The 25,000-nt window shown below is 48.2% G+C and overlaps 1 protein-coding gene across 1 annotated transcript in view; it reads left to right on the top strand.

Moving 5' to 3' along the window:
- Nucleotides 1-25,000, top strand: part of LOC139421775 (neuronal-specific septin-3-like) — a 156,123-nt gene that overhangs the window by 71,778 nt on the left and 59,345 nt on the right. The window lies entirely within an intron of this gene.

Raw genomic sequence — 25,000 nt, 5'->3', positions numbered from 1 at the left:
GGTGTAAAGACTGTGGAAACGGGTTCTCTGGAGTGATGAATCACGCTTCACCATCTGGTATTCTGACGGATCAAATCTGAGTTTGATAGATACCAGGAGAACTGGCCGACTGCGAGACAGGCCTAATCACCCTACATCAGTGCCCGACCTCACTAAGGCTCTTTTGGCTGAATGGAAACAAGCCCCTGCAGCAATGTTCAAAACATCTAGTGGAAAGACTTCCCAGAAGAGTGGAGGCTGTTATAGCAGCAATGTTCCAACATCTAGTGGAAAGCCTTCCCAGAAGAGTGGAGGCTGTTATAGCAGCAATGTTCCAACATCTAGTGGAAAGCCTTCCCAGAAGAGTGGAGGCTGTTATAGCAGCAATGTTCCAACATCTAGTGGAAAGCCTTCCCAGAAGAGTGGAGGCTGTTATTGCAGGGGGGACCAACTCGTGATTTTGGATTGAGATGTTTTTGACGACCAGGTGTCCACATACTTCTGGTCATGTAGTGTATGAGTGTGCAACAGTACGTAACAGACTATTTAGCTAGACTGACAGATGTTGTTGTAGAACGAGAACAGACTAGAGGCTGAAACAGTCATAGTTTACTTCTGGCTGACAGAGGGAAATAGCTTGTTTGTCTCAGGTCTCTCATTTAACAAAAAAAGAGCTTGTTTGTCTCAAGTCTCTCATTTAACAAAAAAAAGAGCTTGTTTGGAAGCATGGGGATATTTTTAAAGAGTTCTTCATCCTAGCAGAACACCTAGCAGTGTCAGAACTACACTCACTTAGAGACATGGACCAGAACTAGAGGTATTACACTATTAGACATGGACCAGAACTAGAGGTATTACACTATTAGACATGGACCAGAACTAGAGGTATTACACTATTAGACATGGACCAGAACTAGAGGTATTACACTATTAGACATGGACCAGAACTAGAGGTATAACACTTAGAGACATGGACCAGAACTAGAGGTATTACACTATTAGACATGGACCAGAACTAGAGGTATTACACTATTAGACATGCACCAGAACTAGAGGTATAACACTATTAGACATGGACCAGAACTAGAGGTATAACACTATTAGACATGGACCAGAACTAGAGGTATTACACTATTAGACATGGACCAGAACTAGAGGTATAACACTATTAGACATGGACCAGAACTAGAGGTATAACACTTAGAGACATGGACCAGAACTAGAGGTATTACACTATTAGACATGGACCAGAACTAGAGGTATTACACTATTAGACATGGACCAGAACTAGAGGTATAACACTATTAGACATGGACCTGAACTAGAGGTATTACACTTAGAGACATGGACCAGAACTAGAGGTATAACACTATTAGACATGGACCAGAACTAGAGGTATAACACCATTAGACATGGACCAGAACTAGAGGTATAACACTATTAGACATGGACCAGAACTAGAGGTATTACACTATTAGACATGGACCAGAACTAGAGGTATTACACTATTAGACATGGACCAGAACTAGAGGTATAACACTATTAGACATGGACCAGAACTAGAGGTATTACACTATTAGACATGGACCAGAACTAGAGGTATTAGACTATTAGACATGGACCAGAACTAGATGTATAACACTTAGAGACATGGACCAGAACTAGAGGTATAACACTTAGAGACATGGACCAGAACTAGAGGTATTACACTATTAGACATGGACCAGAACTAGAGGTATAACACTATTAGACATGGACCAGAACTAGATGTATAACACTATTAGACATGGACCAGAACTAGAGGTATTACACTATTAGACATGGACCAGAACTAGAGGTATAACACTTAGAGACATGGACCAGAACTAGAGGTATTACACTTAGAGACATGGACCAGAACTAGAGGTATTACACTATTAGACATGGACCAGAACTAGAGGTATAACACTATTAGACATGGACCAGAACTAGAGGTATAACACTATTAGACATGGACCAGAACTAGATGTATAACACTATTAGACATGGACCAGAACTAGAGGTATTACACTTAGAGACATGGACCAGAACTAGAGGTATAACACTTAGAGACATGGACCAGAACTAGAGGTATTACACTTAGAGACATGGACCAGAACTAGAGGTATTACACTATTAGACATGGACCAGAACTAGAGGTATAACACTATTAGACATGGACCAGAACTAGAGGTATAACACTATTAGACATGGACCAGAACTAGAGGTATAACACTATTAGACATGGACCAGAACTAGAGGTATAACACTATTAGACATGGACCAGAACTAGAGGTATAACAGTATTAGACATGGACCAGAACTAGAGGTATAACACTATTAGACATGGACCAGAACTAGAGGTATTACACTATTAGACATGGACCAGAACTAGAGGTATAACACTATTAGACATGGACCAGAACTAGATGTATAACACTATTAGACATGGACCAGAACTAGAGGTATTACACTTAGAGACATGGACCAGAACTAGAGGTATAACACTATTAGACATGGACCAGAACTAGAGGTATAAGACTATTAGACATGGACCAGAACTAGAGGTATTACACTATTAGACACTCCACCACACAGCCATTCTGTTTAGCCTAGCCTACCTCCTCCACCACACCACACAGCCATTCTGTTTACCCTAGCCTATCTCCTCCACCACACCACACAGCCATTCTGTTTACCCTAGCCTATCTCCTCCACCACACAGCCATTCTGTTTACCCTAGCCTAACTCCTCCACCACACAGCCATCCTGTTTACCCTAGCCTATCTCCTCCACCACACCACACAGCCATTCTGTTTACCCTAGCCTATCTCCTCCTCCACACCACACAGCCATTATGTTGACCCTAGCCTATCTCCTCCACCACACCACACAGCCATTCTGTTTACCCTAGCCTAACTCCTCCACCACACCACACAGCCATTCTGTTTACCCTTGCCTAACTCCTCCACCACACAGCCATTCTGTTTACCCTAGCCTAACTCCTCCACCACACAGCCATTCTGTTTACCCTAGCCTAACTCCTCCACCACACAGCCATTATGTTTACCCTAGCATACCTCCTCTACCACACAGCCATTCTGTTTACCCTAGCCTACCTCCTCCACCACACCACACAGCCATTCTGTTTACCCTAGCCTATCTCCTCCACCACACCACACAGCCATTCTGTTTACCCTAGCCTATCTCCTCCTCCACACAGCCATTCTGTTTACCCTAGCCTACCTCCTCCACCACACCACACAGCCATTCTGTTTACCCTAGCCTACCTCCTCCACCACACCACACAGCTATTCTGTTTACCCTAGCCTATCTCCTCCACCACACCTCACAGCCATTCTGTTTACCCTAGCCTAACTCCTCCACCACACCGCACAGCCATCCTGTTTACCCTAGCCTAACTCCTCCACCACACAGCCATTCTGTTTACCCTAGCCTAACTCCTCCACCACACAGCCATTCTGTTTACCCTAGCCTATCTCCTCCACCACACCACACAGCCATTCTGTTTACCCTAGCCTATCTCCTCCACCACACCACACAGCCATTCTGTTTACCCTAGCCTATCTCCTCCACCACACAGCCATTCTGTTTACCCTAGCCTATCTCCTCCACCACACCACACAGCCATTCTGTTTACCCTAGCCTAACTCCTCCACCACACAGCCATTCTGTTTACCCTAGCCTATCTCCTCCACCACACAGCCATTCTGTTTACCCTAGCCTATCTCCTCCACCACACCACACAACCATTCTGTTTACCCTAGCCTACCTCCTCCACCACACAGCCATTCTGTTTACCCTAGCCTATCTCCTCCACCACACCACACAGCCATTCTGTTTACCCTAGCCTAACTCCTCCACCACACAGCCATTCTGTTTACCCTAGCCTATCTCCTCCACCACACAGCCATTCTGTGTACCCTAGCCTAACTCCTCCACCACACCACACAGCCATTCTGTTTACCCTAGCCTAACTCCTCCACCACACCACACAGCCATTCTGTTTACCCTAGCCTAACTCCTCCACCACACAGCCATTCTGTTTACCCTAGCCTACCTCCACCACCACACCACACAGCCATCCTGTTTACCCTAGCCTATCTCCTCCACCACACCACACAGCCATTCTGTTTACCCTAGCCTAACTCCTCCACCACACAGCCATTCTGTTTACCCTAGCCTATCTCCTCCACCACACAGCCATTCTGTTTACCCTAGCCTAACTCCTCCACCACACCACACAGCCATCCTGTTTACCCTAGCCTATCTCCTCCACCACACCACACAGCCATTCTGTTTACCCTAGCCTATCTCCTCCACCACACAGCCATTCTGTTTAACCTAGCCTATCTCCTCCACCACACCACACAGCCATTCTGTTTACCCTAGCCTAACTCCTCCACCACACAGCCATTCTGTTTACCCTAGCCTATCTCCTCCACCACACAGCCATTCTGTTTACCCTAGCCTAACTCCTCCACCACACAGCCATTCTGTTTACCCTAGCCTAACTCCTCCACCACACCACACAGCCATTCTGTTTACCCTAGCCTAACTCCTCCACCACACAGCCATTCTGTTTACCCTAGCCTACCTCCACCACCACACCACACAGCCATCCTGTTTACCCTAGCCTATCTCCTCCACCACACCACACAGCCATTCCTTTTACCCTAGCCTAACTCCTCCACCACACAGCCATTCTGTTTACCCTAGCCTATCTCCTCCACCACACAGCCATTCTGTTTACCCTAGCCTAACTCCTCCACCACACCACACAGCCATTCTGTTTACCCTAGCCTATCTCCTCCACCACACCACACAGCCATTCTGTTTACCCTAGCCTATCTCCTCCACCACACAGCCATTCTGTTTACCCTAGCCTATCTCCTCCACCACACCACACAGCCATTCTGTTTACCCTAGCCTAACTCCTCCACCACACAGCCATTCTGTTTACCCTAGCCTATCTCCTCCACCACACAGCCATTCTGTTTACCCTAGCCTAACTCCTCCACCACACAGCCATTCTGTTTACCCTAGCCTAACTCCTCCACCACACCACACAGCCATTCTGTTTACCCTAGCCTACCTCCTCCACCACACAGCCATTCTGTTTACCCTAGCCTACCTCCTCCACCACACAGCCATTCTGTTTACCCTAGCCTACCTCCTCCACCACACAGCCATTCTGTTTACCCTAGCCTACCTCCTCCACCACACCACACAGCCATTCTGTTTACCCTAGCCTAACTCCTCCACCACACAGCCATCCTGTTTACCCTAGCCTACCTCCTCCACCACACAGCCATTCTGTTTACCCTAGCCTATCTCCTCCACCACACCACACAGCCATTCTGTTTACCCTAGCCTACCTCCTCCACCACACCACACAGCCATTCTGTTTACCCTAGCCTATCTCCTCCACCACACCACACAGCCATTCTGTTTACCCTAGCCTATCTCCTCCTCCACACAGCCATTCTGTTTACCCTAGCCTACCTCCTCCAACACACCACACAGCCATTCTGTTTACCCTAGCCTACCTCCTCCACCACACCACACAGCTATTCTGTTTACCCTAGCCTATCTCCTCCACCACACCTCACAGCCATTCTGTTTACCCTAGCCTAACTCCTCCACCACACCGCACAGCCATCCTGTTTACCCTAGCCTAACTCCTCCACCACACAGCCATTCTGTTTACCCTAGCCTAACTCCTCCACCACACAGCCATTCTGTTTACCCTAGCCTATCTCCTCCACCACACCACACAGCCATTCTGTTTACCCTAGCCTATCTCCTCCACCACACCACACAGCCATTCTGTTTACCCTAGCCTATCTCCTCCACCACACAGCCATTCTGTTTACCCTAGCCTATCTCCTCCACCACACCACACAGCCATTCTGTTTACCCTAGCCTAACTCCTCCACCACACAGCCATTCTGTTTACCCTAGCCTATCTCCTCCACCACACAGCCATTCTGTTTACCCTAGCCTATCTCCTCCACCACACCACACAACCATTCTGTTTACCCTAGCCTACCTCCTCCACCACACAGCCATTCTGTTTACCCTAGCCTATCTCCTCCACCACACCACACAGCCATTCTGTTTACCCTAGCCTAACTCCTCCACCACACAGCCATTCTGTTTACCCTAGCCTATCTCCTCCACCACACAGCCATTCTGTGTACCCTAGCCTAACTCCTCCACCACACCACACAGCCATTCTGTTTACCCTAGCCTAACTCCTCCACCACACCACACAGCCATTCTGTTTACCCTAGCCTAACTCCTCCACCACACAGCCATTCTGTTTACCCTAGCCTACCTCCACCACCACACCACACAGCCATCCTGTTTACCCTAGCCTATCTCCTCCACCACACCACACAGCCATTCTGTTTACCCTAGCCTAACTCCTCCACCACACAGCCATTCTGTTTACCCTAGCCTATCTCCTCCACCACACAGCCATTCTGTTTACCCTAGCCTAACTCCTCCACCACACCACACAGCCATCCTGTTTACCCTAGCCTATCTCCTCCACCACACCACACAGCCATTCTGTTTACCCTAGCCTATCTCCTCCACCACACAGCCATTCTGTTTACCCTAGCCTATCTCCTCCACCACACCACACAGCCATTCTGTTTACCCTAGCCTAACTCCTCCACCACACAGCCATTCTGTTTACCCTAGCCTATCTCCTCCACCACACAGCCATTCTGTGTACCCTAGCCTAACTCCTCCACCACACCACACAGCCATTCTGTTTACCCTAGCCTATCTCCTCCACCACACCACACAGCCATTCTGTTTACCCTAGCCTAACTCCTCCACCACACAGCCATTCTGTTTACCCTAGCCTATCTCCTCCACCACACAGCCATTCTGTGTACCCTAGCCTAACTCCTCCACCACACCACACAGCCATTCTGTTTACCCTAGCCTAACTCCTCCACCACACCACACAGCCATTCTGTTTACCCTAGCCTAACTCCTCCACCACACAGCCATTCTGTTTACCCTAGCCTACCTCCTCCACCACACCACACAGCCATCCTGTTTACCCTAGCCTATCTCCTCCACCACACCACACAGCCATTCTGTTTACCCTAGCCTAACTCCTCCACCACACAGCCATTCTGTTTACCCTAGCCTATCTCCTCCACCACACAGCCATTCTGTTTACCCTAGCCTAACTCCTCCACCACACCACACAGCCATCCTGTTTACCCTAGCCTATCTCCTCCACCACACCACACAGCCATTCTGTTTACCCTAGCCTATCTCCTCCACCACACAGCCATTCTGTTTACCCTAGCCTATCTCCTCCACCACACAGCCATTCTGTTTACCCTAGCCTAACTCCTCCACCACACCACACAGCCATCCTGTTTACCCTAGCCTATCTCCTCCACCACACCACACAGCCATTCTGTTTACCCTAGCCTATCTCCTCCACCACACAGCCATTCTGTTTACCCTAGCCTATCTCCTCCACCACACCACACAGCCATTCTGTTTACCCTAGCCTAACTCCTCCACCACACAGCCATTCTGTTTACCCTAGCCTAACTCCTCCACCACACAGCCATTCTGTTTACCCTAGCCTACCTCCACCACCACACCACACAGCCATCCTGTTTACCCTAGCCTATCTCCTCCACCACACCACACAGCCATTCCTTTTACCCTATCCTAACTCCTCCACCACACAGCCATTCTGTTTACCCTAGCCTATCTCCTCCACCACACAGCCATTCTGTTTACCCTAGCCTAACTCCTCCACCACACCACACAGCCATCCTGTTTACCCTAGCCTATCTCCTCCACCACACCACACAGCCATTCTGTTTACCCTAGCCTATCTCCTCCACCACACAGCCATTCTGTTTACCCTAGCCTATCTCCTCCACCACACCACACAGCCATTCTGTTTACCCTAGCCTAACTCCTCCACCACACAGCCATTCTGTTTACCCTAGCCTATCTCCTCCACCACACAGCCATTCTGTTTACCCTAGCCTAACTCCTCCACCACACAGCCATTCTGTTTACCCTAGCCTAACTCCTCCACCACACCACACAGCCATTCTGTTTACCCTAGCCTACCTCCTCCACCACACAGCCATTCTGTTTACCCTAGCCTACCTCCTCCACCACACAGCCATTCTGTTTACCCTAGCCTACCTCCTCCACCACACAGCCATTCTGTTTACCCTAGCCTACCTCCTCCACCACACCACACAGCCATTCTGTTTACCCTAGCCTAACTCCTCCACCACACAGCCATCCTGTTTACCCTAGCCTACCTCCTCCACCACACAGCCATTCTGTTTACCCTAGCCTATCTCCTCCACCACACCACACAGCCATTCTGTTTACCCTAGCCTACCTCCTCCACCACACCACACAGCCATTCTGTTTACCCTAGCCTATCTCCTCCACCACACCACACAGCCATTCTGTTTACCCTAGCCTATCTCCTCCTCCACACAGCCATTCTGTTTACCCTAGCCTACCTCCTCCAACACACCACACAGCCATTCTGTTTACCCTAGCCTACCTCCTCCACCACACCACACAGCTATTCTGTTTACCCTAGCCTATCTCCTCCACCACACCTCACAGCCATTCTGTTTACCCTAGCCTAACTCCTCCACCACACCGCACAGCCATCCTGTTTACCCTAGCCTAACTCCTCCACCACACAGCCATTCTGTTTACCCTAGCCTAACTCCTCCACCACACAGCCATTCTGTTTACCCTAGCCTATCTCCTCCACCACACCACACAGCCATTCTGTTTACCCTAGCCTATCTCCTCCACCACACCACACAGCCATTCTGTTTACCCTAGCCTATCTCCTCCACCACACAGCCATTCTGTTTACCCTAGCCTATCTCCTCCACCACACCACACAGCCATTCTGTTTACCCTAGCCTAACTCCTCCACCACACAGCCATTCTGTTTACCCTAGCCTATCTCCTCCACCACACAGCCATTCTGTTTACCCTAGCCTATCTCCTCCACCACACCACACAACCATTCTGTTTACCCTAGCCTACCTCCTCCACCACACAGCCATTCTGTTTACCCTAGCCTATCTCCTCCACCACACCACACAGCCATTCTGTTTACCCTAGCCTAACTCCTCCACCACACAGCCATTCTGTTTACCCTAGCCTATCTCCTCCACCACACAGCCATTCTGTGTACCCTAGCCTAACTCCTCCACCACACCACACAGCCATTCTGTTTACCCTAGCCTAACTCCTCCACCACACCACACAGCCATTCTGTTTACCCTAGCCTAACTCCTCCACCACACAGCCATTCTGTTTACCCTAGCCTACCTCCACCACCACACCACACAGCCATCCTGTTTACCCTAGCCTATCTCCTCCACCACACCACACAGCCATTCTGTTTACCCTAGCCTAACTCCTCCACCACACAGCCATTCTGTTTACCCTAGCCTATCTCCTCCACCACACAGCCATTCTGTTTACCCTAGCCTAACTCCTCCACCACACCACACAGCCATCCTGTTTACCCTAGCCTATCTCCTCCACCACACCACACAGCCATTCTGTTTACCCTAGCCTATCTCCTCCACCACACAGCCATTCTGTTTACCCTAGCCTATCTCCTCCACCACACCACACAGCCATTCTGTTTACCCTAGCCTAACTCCTCCACCACACAGCCATTCTGTTTACCCTAGCCTATCTCCTCCACCACACAGCCATTCTGTGTACCCTAGCCTAACTCCTCCACCACACCACACAGCCATTCTGTTTACCCTAGCCTATCTCCTCCACCACACCACACAGCCATTCTGTTTACCCTAGCCTAACTCCTCCACCACACAGCCATTCTGTTTACCCTAGCCTATCTCCTCCACCACACAGCCATTCTGTGTACCCTAGCCTAACTCCTCCACCACACCACACAGCCATTCTGTTTACCCTAGCCTAACTCCTCCACCACACCACACAGCCATTCTGTTTACCCTAGCCTAACTCCTCCACCACACAGCCATTCTGTTTACCCTAGCCTACCTCCTCCACCACACCACACAGCCATCCTGTTTACCCTAGCCTATCTCCTCCACCACACCACACAGCCATTCTGTTTACCCTAGCCTAACTCCTCCACCACACAGCCATTCTGTTTACCCTAGCCTATCTCCTCCACCACACAGCCATTCTGTTTACCCTAGCCTAACTCCTCCACCACACCACACAGCCATCCTGTTTACCCTAGCCTATCTCCTCCACCACACCACACAGCCATTCTGTTTACCCTAGCCTATCTCCTCCACCACACAGCCATTCTGTTTACCCTAGCCTATCTCCTCCACCACACAGCCATTCTGTTTACCCTAGCCTAACTCCTCCACCACACCACACAGCCATCCTGTTTACCCTAGCCTATCTCCTCCACCACACCACACAGCCATTCTGTTTACCCTAGCCTATCTCCTCCACCACACAGCCATTCTGTTTACCCTAGCCTATCTCCTCCACCACACCACACAGCCATTCTGTTTACCCTAGCCTAACTCCTCCACCACACAGCCATTCTGTTTACCCTAGCCTATCTCCTCCACCACACAGCCATTCTGTGTACCCTAGCCTAACTCCTCCACCACACCACACAGCCATTCTGTTTACCCTAGCCTATCTCCTCCACCACACCACACAGCCATTCTGTTTACCCTAGCCTAACTCCTCCACCACACAGCCATTCTGTTTACCCTAGCCTATCTCCTCCACCACACAGCCATTCTGTGTACCCTAGCCTAACTCCTCCACCACACCACACAGCCATTCTGTTTACCCTAGCCTAACTCCTCCACCACACCACACAGCCATTCTGTTTACCCTAGCCTAACTCCTCCACCACACAGCCATTCTGTTTACCCTAGCCTACCTCCTCCACCACACCACACAGCCATCCTGTTTACCCTAGCCTATCTCCTCCACCACACCACACAGCCATTCTGTTTACCCTAGCCTAACTCCTCCACCACACAGCCATTCTGTTTACCCTAGCCTATCTCCTCCACCACACAGCCATTCTGTTTACCCTAGCCTAACTCCTCCACCACACCACACAGCCATCCTGTTTACCCTAGCCTATCTCCTCCACCACACCACACAGCCATTCTGTTTACCCTAGCCTATCTCCTCCACCACACAGCCATTCTGTTTACCCTAGCCTATCTCCTCCACCACACCACACAGCCATTCTGTTTACCCTAGCCTACCTCCTCCACCACACAGCCATTCTGTTTACCCTAGCCTATCTCCTCCACCACACCACACAGCCATTCTGTTTACCCTAGCCTAACTCCTCCACCACACAGCCATTCTGTTTACCCTAGCCTATCTCCTCCACTACACAGCCATTCTGTTTACCCTAGCCTAACTCCTCCACCACACCACACAGCCATCCTGTTTACCCTAGCCTATCTCCTCCACCACACCACACAGCCATTCTGTTTACCCTAGCCTACCTCCTCCACCACACCACACAGCCATTCTGTTTACCCTAGCCTAACTCCTCCACCACACAGCCATTCTGTTTACCCTAGACTACCTCCTCCACCACACCACACAGCCATCCTGTTTACCCTAGCCTAACTCCTCCACCACACCACACAGCCATCCTGTTTACCCTAGCCTATCTCCTCCACCACACCACACCCATTCTGTTTACCCTAGCCTAACTCCTCCACCACACCACACAGCCATTCTGTTTACCCTAGCCTATCTCCTCCACCACACCACACAGCCATTCTGTTTACCCTAGCCTATCTCCTCCACCACACAGCCATTCTGTTTACCCTAGCCTATCTCCTCCACCACACAGCCATTCTGTTTACCCTAGCCTACCTCCTCCACCACACCACACAGCCATTCTGTTTACCCTAGCCTAGCTCCACCACACCACACAGCCATTCTGTTTACCCTAGCCTAACTCCTCCAACACACAGCCATTCTGTTTACCCTAGCCTATCTCCTCCACCACACAGCCATTCTGTTTACCCTAGCCTAACTCCTCCACCACACCACACAGCCATCCTGTTTACCCTAGCCTATCTCCTCCACCACACCACACAGCCATTCTGTTTACCCTAGCCTACCTCCTCCACCACACCACACAGCCATTCTGTTTACCCTAGCCTACCTCCTCCACCACACAGCCATTCTGTTTACCCTAGCCTACCTCCTCCACCACACCACACAGCCATCCTGTTTACCCTAGCCTAACTCCTCCACCACACCACACAGCCATCCTGTTTACCCTAGCCTATCTCCTCCACCACACCACACAGCCATTCTGTTTACCCTAGCCTAACTCCTCCACCACACCACACAGCCATTCTGTTTACCCTAGCCTATCTCCTCCACCACACCACACAGCCATTCTGTTTACCCTAGCCTATCTCCTCCACCACACAGCCATTCTGTTTACCCTAGCCTATCTCCTCCACCACACAGCCATTCTGTTTACCCTAGCCTACCTCCTCCACCACACCACACAGCCATTCTGTTTACCCTAACCTAGCTCCACCACACCACACAGCCATTCTGTTTACCCTAGCCTAACTCCTCCACCACACAGCCATTCTGTTTACCCTAGCCTAACTCCTCCACCACACAGCCATCCTGTTTACCCTAGCCTAACTCCTCCACCACACCACACAGCCATTCTGTTTACCCTAGCCTATCTCCTCCACCACACAGCCATTCTGTTTACCCTAGCCTAACTCCTCCACCACACCACACATCCATTATGTTTACCCTAGCCTATCTCCTCCTCCACACCACACAGCCATCCTGTTTACCCTAGCCTATCTCCTCCACCACACAGCCATCCTGTTTACCCTAGCCTATCTCCTCCTCCACACAGCCATTCTGTTTAAACTAGCCTATCTCCTCCACCACACCACACCGCCATTCTGTTTACCCTAGCCTATCTCCTCCACCACACCACACAGCCATCCTGTTTACCATAGCCTACCTCCTCCACCACACAGCCATTCTGTTTACCCTAGCCTACCTCCTCCAGCACACCACACAGCCATCCTGTTTACCATAGCCTACCTCCTCCACCACACAGCCATTCTGTTTAGCCTAGCCTACCTCCTCCACCACACCACACAGCCATTCTGTTTACCCTAGCCTATCTCCTCCACCACACCACACAGCCATTCTGTTTACCCTAGCCTACCTCCTCCACCACACCACACAGCCATTCTGTTTACCCTAGCCTAGCTCCACCACACCACACAGCCATTCTGTTTACCCTAGCCTAACTCCTCCAACACACAGCCATTCTGTTTACCCTAGCCTATCTCCTCCACCACACAGCCATTCTGTTTACCCTAGCCTAACTCCTCCACCACACCACACAGCCATCCTGTTTACCCTAGCCTATCTCCTCCACCACACCACACAGCCATTCTGTTTACCCTAGCCTATCTCCTCCACCACACAGCCATTCTGTTTACCCTAGCCTACCTCCTCCACCACACCACACAGCCATTCTGTTTACCCTAACCTAGCTCCACCACACCACACAGCCATTCTGTTTACCCTAGCCTAACTCCTCCACCACACAGCCATTCTGTTTACCCTAGCCTAACTCCTCCACCACACAGCCATCCTGTTTACCCTAGCCTAACTCCTCCACCACACCACACAGCCATTCTGTTTACCCTAGCCTATCTCCTCCACCACACAGCCATTCTGTTTACCCTAGCCTAACTCCTCCACCACACCACACATCCATTATGTTTACCCTAGCCTATCTCCTCCTCCACACCACACAGCCATCCTGTTTACCCTAGCCTATCTCCTCCACCACACAGCCATCCTGTTTACCCTAGCCTATCTCCTCCTCCACACAGCCATTCTGTTTACCCTAGCCTATCTCCTCCACCACACCACACCGCCATTCTGTTTACCCTAGCCTATCTCCTCCACCACACCACACAGCCATTCTGTTTACCCTAGCCTAACTCCTCCACCACACAGCCATTCTGTTTACCCTAGCCTAACTCCTCCACCACACAGCCATCCTGTTTACCCTAGCCTAACTCCTCCACCACACCACACAGCCATTCTGTTTACCCTAGCCTATCTCCTCCACCACACAGCCATTCTGTTTACCCTAGCCTAACTCCTCCACCACACCACACATCCATTATGTTTACCCTAGCCTATCTCCTCCTCCACACCACACAGCCATCCTGTTTACCCTAGCCTATCTCCTCCACCACACAGCCATCCTGTTTACCCTAGCCTATCTCCTCCTCCACACAGCCATTCTGTTTACCCTAGCCTATCTCCTCCACCACACCACACCGCCATTCTGTTTACCCTAGCCTATCTCCTCCACCACACAACACAGCCATCCTGTTTACCATAGCCTACCTCCTCCACCACACAGCCATTCTGTTTACCCTAGCCTACCTCCTCCAGCACACCACACAGCCATCCTGTTTACCATAGCCTACCTCCTCCACCACACAGCCATTCTGTTTAGCCTAGCCTACCTCCTCCACCACACCACACAGCCATTCTGTTTACCCTAGCCTATCTCCTCCACCACACCACACAGCCATTCTGTTTACCCTAGCATACCTCCTCCACCACACCACACAGCCATTCTGTTTACCCTAGCCTATCTCCTCCACCACACCACACAGCCATCCTGTTTACCCTAGCCTAACTCCTCCACCACACCACACAGCCATCCTGTTTACCCTAGCCTAACTCCTCCACCACACAGCCATTCTGTTTACCCTAGCCTATCTCCTCCACAACACCACACAGCCATTCTGTTTACCCTAGCCTACCTCCTCCACCACACAGCCATTCTGTTTACCCTAGCTTACCTCCTCCACCGCACAGCCATTCTGTTTACCCTAGCCTACCTCCTCCACCACACCACACAGCCATTCTGTTTACCCTAGCCTATCTCCTCCACCACACAGCCATTATGTTTACCCTAGCCTAACTCCTCCACCACACTACACAGCCATCCTGTTTACCCTAGCCTATCTCCTTCACCACACAGCCATCCTGTTTACCCTAGCCTATCTCCTCCACCACACAGCCATCCTGTTTACCCTAGCCTATCTCCTCCACCACACAGCCATTCTGTTTACCCTAGCCTAACTCCTCCACCACACTACACAGCCATCCTGTTTACCCTAGCCTACCTCCTCCACCACACAGCCATCCTGTTTACCCTAGCCTACCTCCTCCACCACACCACACAGCCATTCTGTTTACCCTAGCCTACCTCCTCCACCACACCACACAGCCATTCTGTTTACCCTAGCCTACCTCCTCCACCACACAGCCATTCTGTTTACCCTAGCCTCACTCCTCCACCACACAGCCATTCTGTTTACCCTAGCCTACCTCCTCCACCACACCACACAGCCATTCTGTTTACCCTAGCCTATCTCCTCCACCACACCACACAGCCATTCTGTTTACCCTAGCCTACCTCCTCCACCACACCACACAGCCATTCTGTTTACCCTAGCCTATCTCCTCCACCACACAGCCATTCTGTTTACCCTAGCCTAACTCCTCCACCACACAGCCATTCTGTTTACCCTAGCCTATCTCCTCCACCACACAGCCATTCTGTTTACCCTAGCCTACCTCCTCCACCACACAGCCATCCTGTTTACCCTAGCCTAACTCCTCCACCACACAGCCATTCTGTTTACCCTAGCCTAACTCCTCCACCACACCACACAGCCATTCTGTTTACCCTAGCCTACCTCCTCCACCACACCACACAGCCATTCTGTTTACCCTAGCCTAACTCCTCCACCACACAGCCATTCTGTTTACCCTAGCCTACCTCCTCCACCACACAGCCAGGAAGAGGGTTGGACTGAAAACCTACAGGACAGTAGATCTCCAGGAAGAGGGTTGGACTGAAAACCTACAGGACAGTAGATCTCCAGGAAGAGGGTTGGACTGAAAACCTACAGGACAGTATATCTCCAGGAAGAGGGTTGGACTGAAAACCTACAGGACAGTAGATCTCCAGGAAGAGGGTTGGACTGAAAACCTACAGGACAGTAGATCTCCAGGAAGAGGGTTGGACTGAAAACCTACAGGACAGTAGATCTCCAGGAAGAGGGTTGGACTGAAAACCTACAGGACAGTAGATCTCCAGGAAGAGGGTTGGACAGTGTTCCATTGGAAATGAAGGAACTTCTGGTGTACCTAAACGCAATAACACTGTTGATGTGATCGAGGCATAAGAAACTGTGTGTGTGTGTGTGTGTCTAGTGTGTGTGTGTGTGTGTGTGTGTGTGTGTGTGTGTGTGTGTGTGTGTGTGTGTGTGTGTGTGTGTGTGTGTGTGTGTGTGTGTGTGTATCATAGTATCTCTCTGGGTTCACACAGAGTGTGAACTCAACAACCCTGACCTCTAACCTCCGACGCCTGAACTCTGCCCTAACCAACAGGTTCAACACAGTGAGGTTTAGCCATAGACTTGGATAGACAGCTCCAGTGCCCAAGTGAGGTTTAGCCATAGACTTGGATAGACAGCTCCAGTGACCCAGTGATGTTTAGCCATAGACTTGGATAGACAGCTCCAGTGACCCAAAAGCCTGTTGTAGCATGAGCCCTCTATCTACCTCTATGGGTTTAGCCCCTCCACTCTCGTTTATGAAGCTGCTGTAAAACACACTATAACACGACAATGTCTATAGATAAACACAGACACACCTCTATGGCATTCATAACTGTCCACATACATCTAATTTAACAAATGACTGGCCTTTATATAGATTATTATCATAACGAATGACTGGACTGTATATAGATTATTATCGTAACAAATGACTGGCCTTTATATAGATTATTATCATAACGAATGACTGGACTTTATATAGATTATTATCATAACAAATGACTGGACTTTATATAGATTATTATCCTAACAAATGACTGGACTTTATATAGATTATTATCCTAACAAATGACTGGACTTTATATAGATTATTATCGTAACAAATGACTGGACTTTATATACTGTAGATTATTATCCTAACAAATGACTGGACTTTATATAGATTATTATCCTAACAAATGACTGGACTTTATATAGATTATTATCGTAACAAATGACTGGACTTTATATAGATTATTATCGTAACAAATGACTGGACTTTATATACTGTAGATTATTATCCTAACAAATGAATGGACTTTATATAGATTATTATCCTAACAAATGACTGGACTTTATATAGATTATTATCCTAACAAATGACTGGACTTTATATACTGTAGATTATTATCCTAACAAATGACTGGACTTTATATAGATTATTATCGTAACAAATGACTGGACTTTATATAGATTATTATCCTAACAAATGACTGGACTTTATATAGATTATTATCCTAACAAATGACTGGACTTTATATAGATTATTATCATAACGAATGACTGGACTTTATATAGAGTATTATCATAAGAAATTACTGATGTGGTCTAATTATATGATACAGCCTGTTGAGATACTCTACATGACCAACAGTATGTGGACACCTGCTAGTGGAACACCTCATACACAAATCATGGGTATTAATATGGAGTTGGTCCCCCCTTTGCTGCTATAACAGCCTCCACTCTTCTGGGAAGGCTTTCCACTAGATGTTGGAACATTGCTGCGGGGACTTGCTTCCATTCAGACACAAGAGCATGAATGAGGTCGGGTCACTGATGTTGGGCGATTAGGCCTGGCTCGCAGTCGGTGTTCCAATTCATCCCAAAAGTATTTGATGGGGTTGACGTCAGTGCTCTGTGCAGGCCAGTCAATTTCTTCCACACCGATCTCAAAACAAAACAAAAATCTGTATGGACCTTGCTTTGTGCATGGGGTCATTGTCATGCTGAAACAGGAAAGGGCCTTCCCCAAACTGTTGCCACAAAGTTGGAAGCACAGAATTGTCTAGAATGTCAACTTAACTTGGCGTTAAGTTTTCCTTTCATTGGAACTAAGGGGCCCAAACCGTGAAGAACAGCCCCAGACCATTATTCCTCCTCCAAAAAACTTTACAGTTGGCACTATGCATTGGGGCAGGTAGCGTTCTGCTGGCATCCGCCAAACCCAGATTCGTCCATCAGACTGACAGATGGTGAAGCGTGATTCGTCATTCATTTCCACTGCTCCAGTCCAATCGCGGCGAGCCTTTACACCACTCCAGCAGACGCTTGGCATTGCGCATGGTGATCTTATGCTTGTATGTGCCTGCTCGGCCATGGAAACCCATTTCATGAAGCTCCCGACGAACAGTTCTTGTGCTGATGTTGCTTCCAGAAGGCAGTTGGGAACTCGGTAGTGAGTGTTGCAACCGAGGCCAGACGATTCTTACGACCTACACGCTTCAGAACTCAGCGGTCCCGTTCTGTGAGCTTGTGTGGTCTACCACTTCGCGGCTGAGCCGTTGTTGCTCCTAGACATTTCCATTTCATAATAACAACACTTACAGTTGACCGGGGAAGCTCTAACAGAACAGAAATTTGACGAACTGACTTGTTGGAAAGGTGGCATCCTATGACGGTGCCACGTTGAAAGTCGCTGAGCTCTTCAGTACAGGCCTTTCTACTGCCAATGTTTGTCTATGGAGATTACATGGCTGTGTGCTCGATTTTATACACCTATCAGAAACGAGTGTGGCTGAAATAGCTGAATTCACTCATTTGAAGGGGTGTCCACATACTGCTGTATATAAGCCTTCATATATACACTATATACCCCCCTTACGCTCTCAGAACAGCCACAAACACTCTGTATATCTCCCCTGAGGTAGAGGGAGAAGGAGAGAGGAGGTATATTTATTGTAGATCGTTATCAGAATGGGACAGTCTAAGGTATGTGTGAGATTTCTCTTTAGGCAGAACAGGGATAAATACAGAACAGAGAGAGGAGGTATATTTATTGTAGATACGGTATGGGCTATGAGGTATGAGGAGAGAGGAGGTATATTTATTGTAGATACAGTATGGGCTATGAGGTATGAGGAGAGAGGAGGTATATTTATTGTAGATACGGTATGAGCTATGAGGAGAGAGGAGGTATATTTATTGTAGATACGGTATGAGCTATGAGGTATGAGGAGAGAGGAGGTATATTTATTGTAGATAAGGTATGGGCTATGAGGTATGAGGAGAGAGGAGGTATATTTACTGTAGATACGGTATGGGCTATGAGGTATGAGGAGAGAGGAGGTATATTTATTGTAGATACGGTATGGGCTATGAGGTATGAGGAGAGAGGAGGTATATTTATTGTAGATACGGTATGGGCTATGAGGTATGAGGAGAGAGGAGGTATATTTATTGTAGATACGGTATGGGCTATGAGGTATGAGGAGAGAGGAGGTATATTTATTGTAGATACGGTATGGGCTATGAGGTATGAGGAGAGAGGAGGTATATTTACTGTAGATACGGTATGGGCTATGAGGTATGAGGAGAGAGGAGGTATATTTACTGTAGATAAGGTATGGGCTATGAGGTATGAGGAGAGAGGAGGTATATTTACTGTAGATACGGTATGGGCTATGAGGTATGAGGAGAGAGGAGGTATATTTACTGTAGATACGGTATGGGCTATGAGGTATGAGGAGAGAGGAGGTATATTTATTGTAGATACGGTATGGGCTATGAGGTATGAGGAGAGAGGAGGTATATTTACTGTAGATACGGTATGGGCTATGAGGTATGAGGAGAGAGGAGGTATATTTATTGTAGATACGGTATGGGCTATGAGGTATGAGGAGAGAGGAGGTATATTTACTGTAGATACGGTATGGGCTATGAGGTATGAGGAGAGAGGAGGTATATTTATTGTAGATAAGGTATGGGCTATGAGGTATGAGGAGAGAGGAGGTATATTTACTGTAGATACGGTATGGGCTATGAGGTATGAGGAGAGAGGAGGTATATTTATTGTAGATAGGGTATGGGCTATGAGGTATGAGGAGAGAGGAGGTATATTTACTGTAGATACGGTATGGGCTATGAGGTATGAGGAGAGAGGAGGTATATTTATTGTAGATACGGTATGGGCTATGAGGTATGAGGAGAGAGGATGTATATTTATTGTAGATACGGTATGGGCTATGAGGTATGAGGAGAGAGGAGGTATATTTATTGTAGATACGGTATGGGCTATGAGGTATGAGGAGAGAGGAGGTATATTTACTGTAGATAGGGAATGGGCTATGAGGTATGAGGAGAGAGGAGGTATATTTATTGTAGATACGGTATGGGCTATGAGGTATGAGGAGCTGGAAGCATCTGGAAACAAGGATTGTATTGTTCTAACAGAGGAAAGACAGAGAGCCTGGGGGGTCATGACCCCAACACACACACACACACATACACACATACACACACACACTCTCACACACACACACACACACACACACACACACACACACACACACACACACACACACACACACACACACACACACACACACACGCACACATACACACACACACACACACACACACACACATACATACACACACACACACATACATACACACACACACACATACATACACACACACACACACACACACACACACACACGCACACATACACACACACACACACACACACAGTTCCAGTCCAGTTCTGCTTATGCAACATGTCTCAGTAGGTTTTCTTGGTTAAAGGAAAGATTTACAGCTTTCAATGAAAACAACTGGACTAAATCTATTCAATTACATGTAACTTTATTAGCAGGACTGCAGAACACAATGTTGTCCAGACACAGTTCAGTCTGATGAAATGGATCTAGTCTTCTTGGGCTCTGGAAGTCAACAATGACAGAATGCACAACATGTCTGGTTTGTTCAAGTGTGTGTGTGTGTGTGTGTGTGTGTGTGTGTGTGTGTGTGTGTGTGTGTGTGTGTGTGTGTGTGTGTGTGTGTGTGTGTGTGTGTGTGTGTGTGTGTGTGTGTGTGTGTGTGTGTGTGTGTTGACTGCGTAAGGAAGACCCATTAGTACTCTGTCTGCTGTGTCTGGAACCTGTAGTCACCTGTCTGTCTCTGTTACACCATCAAATACACTCAGAGAGGAAGAGGAACCTGTCTGTCTCTGTTACACCAACAAATAGACTCAGAGAGGAACCTGTCTGTCTCTGTTACACCATCAAATAGTCTCAGAGAGGAACCTGTCTGTCTCTGTTACACCATCAAATAGTCTCAGAGAGGAACCTGTCTGTCTCTCTGTTACACCATCAAATACACTCAGAGAGGAACCTGTCTGTCTCTGTTACACCAACAAATAGACTCAGAGAGGAACCTGTCTGTCTCTGTTACACTAACAACTACACTCAGAGAGGAACCTGTCTGTCCCTGTTACACCAACAACTACACTCAGAGAGGAAGAGGAACCTGTCTGTCTCTCTGTTACACCATCAAATAGTCTCAGAGAGAAACCTGTCTGTCTCTGTTACACCATCAAATAGTCTCAGAGAGGAACCTGTCTGTCTCTCTGTTACACCATCAAATAGTCTCAGAGAGGAACCTGTCTGTCTCTGTTACACCAACAACTACACTCAGAGAGGAAGAGGAACCTGTCTCTGTTACACCAACAAATAGACTCAGAGAGGAACCTGTCTGTCTCTCTGTTACACCATCAAATAGTCTCAGAGAGGAACCTGTCTGTCTCTGTTACACCAACAAATAGACTCAGAGAGGAACCTGTCTGTCTCTGTTACACCAACAACTACACTCAGAGAGGAACCTGTCTGTCTCTCTGTTACACCAACAACTACACTCAGAGAGGAACCTGTCTGTCTCTCTGTTACACCAACAACTACACTCAGAGAGGAACCTGTCTGTCTCTATTACACCAACAACCACACTCAGAGAGGAACCTGTCTGTCTCTGTTACACCAACAAATACACTCAGAGAGGAACCTGCCTGTCTCTGTTACACCAACAAATAGACTCAGAGAGGAACCTGTCTGTCTCTGTTTCACCAACAAATAGTCTCAGAGAGGAACCTGTCTGTCTCTCTGTTACACCAACAACTACACTCAGAGAGGAACCTGTCTGTCTCTCTGTTACACCAACAAATAGTCTCAGGAAGGAAGTTAATATAACCCAACGTAACCTCAGAGAGTACAACACCACTCGGCACACACAGCTAACTATAGTCCAGTCCTGATCTCTAACCATCCCTCCCTCCTTCCTTCTGGGAAGTGGAAAGTGATGAGAGAGAAGTAGGAAAAGATTACAGTGTGCTTTCCTGAGGGCCAACTAACTTCCTCGTGATCCAACCAACCACACACACACACACACACACAGACACACACACACACACACACACACACACATACATCAATCAAATGAAAGCAGACGAGAGAGAGAATCCAACAACATCCCATTATGTAAAATGAGACTCCTCCATTAGCTAATGAAGAATGAAGGATTCTGGGAATGCAACAGGTCTGGGAATGAAGGGTTCTGGGAATGAAACGGTTCTGGGAATGCAACAGGTCTGGGAATGAAACGGTTCTGGGAATGCAACAGGTCTGGGAATGCAACAGGTCTGGGAATGAAGGGTTCTGGGATTGCAACAGGTCTGGGAATGAATGGTTCTGGGAATGCAACGGGTCTGGGAATGAAGGGTTCTGGGATTGCAACAGGTCTGGGAATGCAACAGGTCTGGGAATGAAACGGTTCTGGGAATGCAACAGGTCTGGGAATGCAACAGGTCTGGGAATGCAACAGGTCTGGGAATGAAGGGTTCTTGGAATGAATGGTTCTGGGAATGCAACAGGTCTGGGAATGAAACGGTTCTGGGAATGCAACAGGTCTGGGAATGAAACGGTTCTGGGAATGCAACAGGTCTGGGAATGCAACAGGTCTGGGAATGAAGGGTTCTGGGATTGCAACAGGTCTGGGAATGAATGGTTCTGGGAATGCAACAGGTCTGGGAATGAAGGGTTCTGGGATTGCAACAGGTCTGGGAATGCAACAGGTCTGGGAATGAAACGGTTCTGGGAATGCAACAGGTCTGGGAATGAAACGGTTCTGGGAATGCAACAGGTCTGGGAATGCAACAGGTCTGGGAATGAAGGGTTCTGGGATTGCAACAGGTCTGGGAATGAAGGGTTCTGGGATTGCAACAGGTCTGGGAATGAAGGGTTCTGGGATTGCAACAGGTCTGGGAATGAAGGGTTCTGGGATTGCAACAGGTCTGGGAATGAATGGTTCTGGGAATGCAACAGGTCTGGGAATGAATGGTTCTGGGAATGCAACAGGTCTGGGAATGAAGGGTTCTGGGAATTAAACAGGTCTGGGAATGAATGGTTCTGGAATGCAACAGGTCTGGGAATGAATGGTTCTGGGAATTAAACAGGTCTGGGAATGAATGGTTCTGGGAATGCAACAGGTCTGGGAATGAATGGTTCTGGGAATGCAACAGGTCTGGGAATGAATGGTTCTGGGAATGCAACAGGTCTGGGAATGAAACGGTTCTGGGAATGCAACAGGTCTGGGAATGCAACAGATCTGGGAATGAAGGGTTCTGGGAATGCAACAGGTCTGGGAATGCAACAGGTCTGGGAATGAAGGGTTCTGGGAATGAAGGGTTCTGGGATTGCAACAGGTCTGGGAATGAAGGGTTCTGGGAATGCAACAGGTCTGGGAATGAATGGTTCTGGGATTGCAACAGGTCTGGGAATGAAGGGTTCTGGGAATGCAACAGGTCTGGGAATGCAACAGGTCTGGGAATGAAGGGTTCTGGGAATGCAACAGGTCTGGGAATGCAACAGGTCTGGGATTGCAACAGGTCTGGGAATGAAGGGTTCTGGGAATGCAACAGGTCTGGGAATGAAGGGTTCTGGGATTGCAACAGGTCTGGGAATGAAGGGTTCTGGGAATGCAACAGGTCTGGGCTTGGTGTGTGTGATGCTGGGCCGTTGATACATCTGATTTTATCCACATGCTTTGCTGGTGGTTTCTGTTTGTGTCAGAGATAGAAGCAGAGATAAACATCAACTATCTCTTCCGTCTGAGATAGAGGTGTGTTTATCTCTACCGTCTGAGATAGAGGTGTGTTTATCTCTCCTTCTATCTCTACCGTCTGAGATAGAGGTGTGTTTATCTCTACCGTCTGAGATAGCGTTTGTTTATCTCTACCGTCTGAGATAGTTGATGTTAATCTCTCCTTCTATCTCTACTGTCTGAGATAGAGGTGTGTTTATCTCTACCATCTGAGATAGAGGTGTGTTTATCTCTACTGTCTGAGATAGAGGTGTGTTTATCTCTACTGTCTGAGATAGAGGTGTGTTTATCTCTACCGTCTGAGATAGAGGTGTGTTTATCTCTCCTTCTGAGATAGTTGATGTTAATCTCTCCTTCTATCTCTACCGTCTGAGATAGAGGTGTGTTTATCTCTCCTTCTGAGATAGTTGATGTTAATCTCTCCTTCTATCTCTACCGTCTGAGATAGAGGTGTGTTTATCTCTTCTGTCTGAGATAGAGGTGTGTTTATCTCTCCTTCTATCTCTACCGTCTGAGATAGAGGTGTGTTTATCTCTTCTGTCTGAGATAGAGGTGTGTTTATCTCTCCTTCTATCTCTACCGTCTGAGATAGAGGTGTGTTTATCTCTTCTGTCTGAAATAGAGGTGTGTTTATCTCTACCGTCTGAGATAGAGGTGTGTTTATCTCTACTGTCTGAGATAGAGGTGTGTTTATCTCTACTGTCTGAGATAGAGGTGTGTTTATCTCTACTGTCTGAGATAGAGGTGTGTTTATCTCTATTGTCTGAGATAGAGGTGTGTTTATCTCTACTGTCTGAGATAGAGGTGTGTTTATCTCTACCATCTGAGATAGAGGTGTGTTTATCTCTACTGTCTGAGATAGAGGTGTG

The sequence above is a fragment of the Oncorhynchus clarkii genome, chromosome 12 (genome assembly GCF_045791955.1).
Source record: "Oncorhynchus clarkii lewisi isolate Uvic-CL-2024 chromosome 12, UVic_Ocla_1.0, whole genome shotgun sequence".
NCBI classification, from domain to species: Eukaryota; Metazoa; Chordata; class Actinopteri; order Salmoniformes; family Salmonidae; genus Oncorhynchus; species Oncorhynchus clarkii.
The sequence above is the reverse complement of the archived record's forward strand: the minus strand, read 5'-3'. Positions and strand labels throughout refer to the sequence as shown.